Below are 7,849 nucleotides of genomic sequence, written 5' to 3' on the forward strand. Positions count from 1 at the left end.
CTAAGCCCGTATGAAGCTATTTTACTCCCCTTATCAGAAACAACCCGTTTGCTCGAAAGACAGCACAGGCTAAAAGTGGTTCTAATAATTCAAATGGCCGTGCTACCAGTGTACATTGATCTATGTGTATTATCCAATATTTAGTGTAACACCTAGGTGCTGGGAAGATTTGTTTCTCAAACGTTCGAGCATTTCTCTAAAGCGAAATGTGCTCATTACCACTGTTGCTTATGCGCAGAAGCCTTTTACATAAAAAAAGAAAGAAATTAAGTGCATGCATGGGTTTAACGAGCGAGATCGGCTATATGACGCATGATGTAGGGGCGGGCCTCGGTATCTTTGGCCACGTGGGATTGTTTAACGTGCAGTCAAATTCCACAGCCGAGGAGAACCTTTCGAAACGGCCGTGATCGAACCCCCTTCTCGAAATTAGCAGTCGAGCGCCCTACTACTGAGACACCGCGACGGAGGTTTAACGGCAATAAATAAATAAATAAATAAATAAATAAATAAATAAATAAATAAATAAATAAATAAATAAATAAATAAAGTACTCAGGCAACTCTATCATGGATACCGAATACACAGAGTGGCTTGTTCAAACTGGGCTTTGCTATGCAGCAGTCTACGGTCGCATATTTCCGCACTTGCGGTATTCTAAACAGAAACAGGAATATAGGATTTTTGAGCATTTGCATTAAGTTGTACTGACGGCAGCAACCTGTTTTGCTTTGACACAGCGCCTAACGACAGCAGCGCTTCGTTTGAGACTCCGCTTGTCAAAGAATCTCAAGCGCCGAAGACCGCGACTGATATGTCGTTTCCAGCGTAACATACTGGATATGGACAAGCATTTTTTTTTAATGGAGCGTGGGGCTCTATTCATATTTCTTTTGCAAGATGAAGATAAGTAAGCAAAAGCGCACAGGAACCGCGAAACAAACAAAAAGCACTCTTCTACATGCCGCACGCGAGCACGTAAATCCCTGCGGGCGGCACTCGACGCGAACACGCATCCACACTGGATAGGTTTCGCCACTATCTGGTCGATCTCGAGGCCAATAGGTTTAGGGAATTTAGTGCCGTAACAATAAGGACGATTGCTGCTTAGAAAAAAAATGGGCGTCTGCGACAATTATCGCTTAGGGGAGAACAGTCACGTTTTTTGCCTGTGCATTTCGCCATTTGGTTTTAATGCCTGAGTACATATAGATGTACGTATGCGTGCAAAAAATGACAATTACCACCGCGTGCAATAACACTTAACGGTGTTTCAGTCTTGCCAGTCGCGTTAGGTGTTACGCGATAGGTTATGCATGTACTCCGGTCGAAAATTCGTCGGCGTAGTAGTTGTCCGCATCGCGCTTCGGAAATAATAGGGGGCCTGAGTAAAAAACATTATACTGTGGTAATCTTTAGTTCTAATGATTGATGACCGATTAGTTTGTGGTAGACGATAGCTAATTAACGAAATCATTGAACCTAATTGAAGAGAGAATTAAAAGAATTGAAAAAAAAATTCTAAACTGACAGGTCTTCTATATTTTCAAAAGAGTTTTTGGCGCTTTCTTCGCCCCTTTCATGAGTTGGTTAATTTGTTTGTTTTTTTCTGCTGGCTAAAACGGCACTAATCAGCCAGCCTCTTCAAATTACGGCTGCGAAGCGCACATTTTTCATGGGTGAATGTAGTGCACTTTATGTTATCTGAACCTTCATCCTTTTCAAAAGCTTTAGACACTTTTTATATTTAATAAGAAATTTGTCCTGTTTGTAGCAGAGAGTCCCTCCACTGTTGAAAGTCCAACGAGCCTTGCATAGTTTCCAAAACGAGCACAATCGCTTATACATCTCTTAAAGGGGCCCACAAACACCTCCCGAGCACTCCTCACAAACTATCTCAGTCGCTAGATTATGCTGCGATACACATTTGAACGCAATAATACACGTCTACGCGCAGTGCAGGTCCCACAATCCCATTCGAAAGTTGGCGCGTTCTTTCCTTCGACTTTTGCCAGTCCTCCTTCTCCTCTGTGCAACGCTGCTACGTGCATGCGTTTTCGAATGACTATTGGTCTGCTTCTTTGCGACGTCACACAGCCATTAAACTATCGCTTATGCCAGAAAAATCGAAATACGCTTAACTTTTAATTATCAGGAAACAAAATTAGGATGTTTTGTAGACAGAAACATTTTTTCAGAGCTTTTTTTTCCTGCACTTCCGGTCTCGCGCGCGCACGCGCGCATCTTTGCTCTTCGCGCAGGCACCACGGCAATCTCGGCGCAGGCGCGAGCGGTGATCTCGTTTCAGTTCCTTGCAGTGTACTTGCGGGGCACTTTCCGCCTGTGAATGTTCTCGTTTCTTGTGTCGCCCATGCGGAATGAACTTCGAAGTCGGCTTACAAGTTTACAACATTAAGTCGGTGCTTTAAATGTCGTGCCCCAATCCACTGCGCCTTACGTAGTGCAGCAAAATTTCGGAGGCAACCGCTGCTCCGTTCCTGTGTCCACCAAACCAAAATACGCACCTCGGATCAAGTCAAGGCGACAACATACGCTGGTAAGTAATGTGTTTACTAGCTTGAACATAGCGCACAGATAAGCGACGGTTTCACAGGTGCAATGAGTTAGTCATTGTTGTGATGCATCATTACTGTGGCGGCTATTAAAATCCTACCGTCTTAACCGTTGACTTGATTGCGTGAAACTACTCACGGGGGTTGCATTTTGTCTCGTAGTAAGTTTGTAGGTTATAAACTTTTGCCTTATAGTAAATTAGCTAAGACAACTGTACCTACCTGGCTTGGCCGTGCGCGATGCGCGAACCCGTGGTATCATGTGCCAGCGTTGGCAGCTTTCGGCCCCCGATACTGGCGCAGATTGCGGGTTCGCATTGTACGCAGCAGCAGCGAATTAAACACCCTTACCTAACTTACTGCGAGCAAATAAAAGTTACCGCAATATCAAAGCTCCGTGTGCAGTTTCACCACAAACTACTGAGCGGTTAGGCCGGTGAGATACAAGACGCCGCGGTAAACACGTATTAGCATTCGCATGCTGTATCTGCCCCTTGCAAGGTTTCACATGACGTGCAGTGATGAGGAGGCACCGAAGAAACAAAGAAAACAACTTTATTTCGAGAGAAGGCGTACAGAATTTCTCTAGATAAGTCCTAGAGCATATTCCATTATGTCCTGAGGGTAAACAATTGACGTTATTAAAAAAAAAAAAAAAACCTCTCTCCGCAGTGAAGCGTTGTGCTTTCTTAGTCGCTCAGCAGTATAAATTATCGCTAAGAACACAGTATTATATCGCCCACATAATAATACCATTCACTTCCAGCTTGACCTCAAGAAGCTGAACAACTCTGATCGGCATAATTATTCGCTATCTAGCTTTACACACACCCTGAACCCAAAGTTGCTCTGTCTTTCCTACTTTTTTGTTTCAAGTGGCAGCTTTGATGCAATACTTGAAGGGCCTGCGAGCGGTCGCACACCATGTGGTGTTGCCGCGATAAGCAAACAGCAACATGCTTTGTGTGCACGTTTGCTTGGCCGCAGCCAGAAGCGAAACACAGAGACATGGGTACCAGACTGCACTGACTACGACAAACAAAGTCATATGAAACTGCGCTCCAGTTATTGTTAGTCGCAGCAAACATATTGAAACAATTGTTTTGGCTCCAGCGGCCAATGCTGTGCCTCGCTGATGCCGGTCTGTTGAGCATTTGGGTTAAGTATACTGACAGTTGTGCTGTGCAATTGAATAGTCATAATGAAGCACACATCTGTGCCTGTGTGCAGCAATAACTTCTTTTGACGGTCTTTCATAGGCATCAGTCACAAGGTGGTGCTCTGAAGCTATGCTTGCAGCTGTGTCTCTGTGTGAAGAGCCCTGAGACCGTTTCTCCGCATCCTGGAAGAGCCTCTGGACGTACGCTGCACGAAATAGCCATCGTGATTACAACAGTTCACTTAGTTTTTTGTGTAATAATATAAGTAAAACGAAGTTTTAACTTACAAAAAGTATGCTCCATTTTCACTGAAGCGGCACTGAAATGTCCTTTTCTTGATTCTGCCATTTTCACTTTCCAGCCGTCCTCTCCTTTCTTTTTCTGTGCCTGGAGCTTAGAAGAATTTTCATTGAAGTGAATAACAGCCAGATGTGACCTAAAAAGAAGGTAAATATGAATGAATTTCTCATACTTTGGAAAAAAATGTGTTTCTTGTTGCCTACTAGCAAAATTATACCAAGTAGAGGCTACTATAAGAAACCATTATGCATTATATTCACATCACTGCAGCAGAGATTGCTTCTGTTCTAGCTTCTATATCCAGCGCCTTTATATCAAATTAAAAATGTGATGCAATGATCTTCAAGCAGCAAAATGAATATATGACATGGGCTATACAACTTCATATCGTGGATCACCCGTGTTCTCCCTGCTGTGGTATTCTAGCGATCATCATTAGTCCAAGTGATCAAGTGAACCTTGAGCATTCTTTCAATTTCAATACATTAGCTTCGGGACATTCGAGATGGTTCTAGAGGGGTCGGAAACTTGCGCTGATAACTTCCAGTTCTTTAAAAACTACCTTTGTCTTGGGACTGCACTAAGATGAGGAGCACAAAAGAGAGACAAGGCGTTTTTCCAGCCAGCCCTCCATGCTTGCCCTCAACTTTGTGTCATTGCATTGTCTCAACTCATGTCATTTCTGTCTGTATATATTCCTGGTGCACTGTTCTTTATCTCATCCCATCTGCCTATTCTAATATAACAGCAATTACTTTCAATGAGGACCCTTGGTGGCCTGTGCAGTACGTCAATAGCCTCCTGTCTCACTTTTTCCACGGAAGGGGATTACAGAATGGCTAGTGCTATCATTCTACCAAATATGTTTTTACCATATTATATGAAGCATCCTTGAATGTCAGAAGTGTGCGCTGCAGTCTCCTCCAAATGTATGATAACTACCTTTGACATGGAAGTGTTCCAAGTTTCGAAAAGAAAGACACAAGATAAATTCAGCTAATTTTACAGCAGTGTATTTACTATCAGGATGGAAGGATTGTGGCAGCTGGCTCATAAGGTGCATTGAGTGCCTACTTTATGCAGTGTTGGGATTGAGTTACGTGGAGGGCACTGTTTTTGGCAGATGTCAGGGTCAACTCCTGTGAATCGCAATTGTAGGGTCTCATTTTACCTGGCCTGATAACACGAGAGCTCCAGATCAAGCACTGCACTAAGGAGACTGAAGTCAAGCCCAACTTCCATAAAAAGAAGGCGCCAAATGCGTCCAGTAACACAGCAGCTTCCCCCTCCTCACATTTAAAAAAAAAAAAAGAAAAAAAAAAAAAAAAACCTTTGAACTTTTTTTCTCTAAACCTCAGCACTAGACCATGAGAATGACTGTTTTGAGGTGCTTGAAATTGGTCACAAAGCAATTTTTCAGCCCTCCAGGGCTATTCCATAGTACGAACTAAAAGCTATCTGCTTAGTTGCAAGTTCCAGTGGGCTGCTTAGCAAGTTGAAGAATCAAAAGGAGCAAAAGGAAATGGAGCAAATGATATGAACTTACGGTTTTCTTCTTTGCACTGTGTTCTATTTCCTATGGTCTCTGTTCCTTTTATAATGACAATATTATGTACATACATTAAAAGCTTCATGCAAGGACTTATTGTTTGCACATGCCATGCAGAAAAGTTGGACTACATAGTCACATTGGAGGGAAAAATAATGTCTTAGTCTTCTCTTTCATTCAACAAACCTTACTTGCATCCCACCATCCGAGTATGCAATTGATTTGGGAGCAAACTTGATGACAAAGTTGTGAAAAGATTCAAGGGAAGATGTTTGGGCTTTGGGAGACAGTTGTCGAGTGTCAATCAAAAACTGGGAGTTCTTCAGAATGGAGTTCAGCTTCTTGAAAGCACAGGAATCTGTTAAAAATATATACATAAAAAATATATATAAATATTTGGCTGATGATGTTGCAGTGTTTGTGTGTGTTCTAGTCAATTGTAGATGCTGAACCTGCTTACAGCTGCTGCATTGCACCTGAAAACAGTTTTAGCATCATATTCTCAAAAACAACCCAGGTCTTGTACTACAATATTTCGGTGAAAAGAAATCTAAGAGATGTTGTCGAGCAAACATGCTACACTTTGTCTTCTTGTCAGTATTGTCAGTATAGGACAGTATGGAAAATCCCATTGTATTTGTGTTCCATACTAGCATGTATAACCAAGCTGCCTCAGTATTAAAATATCTTGCAGTCTCAGCAATCACATTTACATTATTTTGTTTCTTCACTTCATTAGGGGTTTCTTTCTCAGCTATGTCATATGTGAACTTCCTGTTATGTGCGAATGTATACAAAGTTTTTTCTGTGAAGTTCTATTTGCATTACCTATCTCTTAAATTTATCATTGGTTGACAAATGCCACAAGTGTGAGCCGTGCACCTTCCAAACAACATCAAAGTGAAAACTTTGCAAACAAAAAATTTATACAAAACTGATTACCTCTGCTCATTCATTGCCTGTTTGCAAGGAGCTAATGCAGGCATTTGATGTATGGTCTATCATGGCCATCACGCTTATGGCATATGTGGTTCAACAGGCTGCACTACATGCTTATGATAAGGTCATCATTACCCTGGCCCAGGGTAGCAACATAGACTAGTGATTGTCTGGATCCATGGTTCTATTGCTTCACAGCCCTTTGACCTGCTCACAGCTTCCAACTTCTTAAATGCAGTATAGAATATTGTTATTACCATGTATTCGCCCTAATTATTAAAGCAAGCAACTGCATGCATCTTTAGTAATGCACCAAGCATCAAAGTAGTGCTGTATGGGCGATTTGCTGCTCTTGCAATATGTCCAGATAGCTGGGTGGTGGTCTGTAGATAGATGAAATTAAAAACTCATTACATAATAATATATGTCAGCAAATGTACCTCTTCACCAATGGTTTGCAACGATAAAACATTTTGTAATTCAATTGCTTGTATAATATAATGATTAATTTGATTCTTTTTATGTATAGACATGCAAGCAGCACTTGCCAAGGGCACTCTTGGTGAGGCTGAAAATAATTTCTCCTAATAATATGCAGAAATTGTCGCCTTTTGTTAAAGACTGCACTGAGACTCGTTAGGTTGAGGCCAGGCCCCATGCTCGCACTATTGGGCACTGCAGCTGACTTCACACAGTTAATATGAATTGCAGCTTGCCAATTTTCGTATCGCAGCATTGCCTTACCTCTCCTATTCTTACCTTTTCCCATTGTAGAATATGGTCAGTCTGAATGATAACAACGTTGTACGTGCAGTACTTGGCGCTGTAGCCCGGGGAGTCGCAACGCCCATCTCCTGCGAGGTCCACTTCCATTCCATCCAGCTGGCTGATGATCTGCACCCGCTGTTCCTGGAAAAGCTGGGACAAAAATAAATGTGCATTTGTGAGCCACTTGTAACATTGCGCCGAACTGTGTCATTCGATCGTTGCACTACTGCATGCGCGCGCTGTTTTTTCTTTTTTTATTACGCAAGCTTGCCATAAGGCATATTATAAGAACCCGTGCAAATTATTTTCCGTTAGAGACTGGAGAAGGCTCTTGCTCTTATTGCTGTCGGTGAGCCATTTGGAGAAGTCCTCTTCCCTTGTTGCGGTTAATTCCCCCCCCCCCCCCCCCTTTCCGCACGAAAAATCTAGTTGTGTATAACTCCTGTCTATGCTCCTGTCAAAACCAACTCTTACACTTCTGATCGGCAGCTGATCGCTTAGGGATAAAGAGGCACAACTTTGAGCGACTAAGCCAGTTCACGCGAGTGATAACGTTTCAT

The 7,849-nt window shown here is 42.4% G+C and overlaps 1 long non-coding RNA gene across 1 annotated transcript; it reads left to right on the forward strand.

Annotated features, from left to right (window-relative positions):
* The first annotated feature begins 2,297 nt into the window (after nucleotides 1-2,297).
* LOC146187363 (uncharacterized) lies at nucleotides 2,298-7,483 on the forward strand. Its single transcript, XR_014707916.1, has 3 exons — nucleotides 2,298-2,557; nucleotides 4,095-4,180; nucleotides 7,336-7,483. It is a non-coding gene; the product is annotated as an uncharacterized LOC146187363 (long non-coding RNA).
* Nucleotides 7,484-7,849: the final 366 nt, after the last annotated feature.

The sequence above is a fragment of the Amblyomma maculatum genome, chromosome 6 (genome assembly GCF_055883805.1).
Source record: "Amblyomma maculatum isolate TAMU_Amacu chromosome 6, ASM5588380v1, whole genome shotgun sequence".
In the NCBI taxonomy this organism is placed as follows: domain Eukaryota; kingdom Metazoa; phylum Arthropoda; class Arachnida; order Ixodida; family Ixodidae; genus Amblyomma; species Amblyomma maculatum.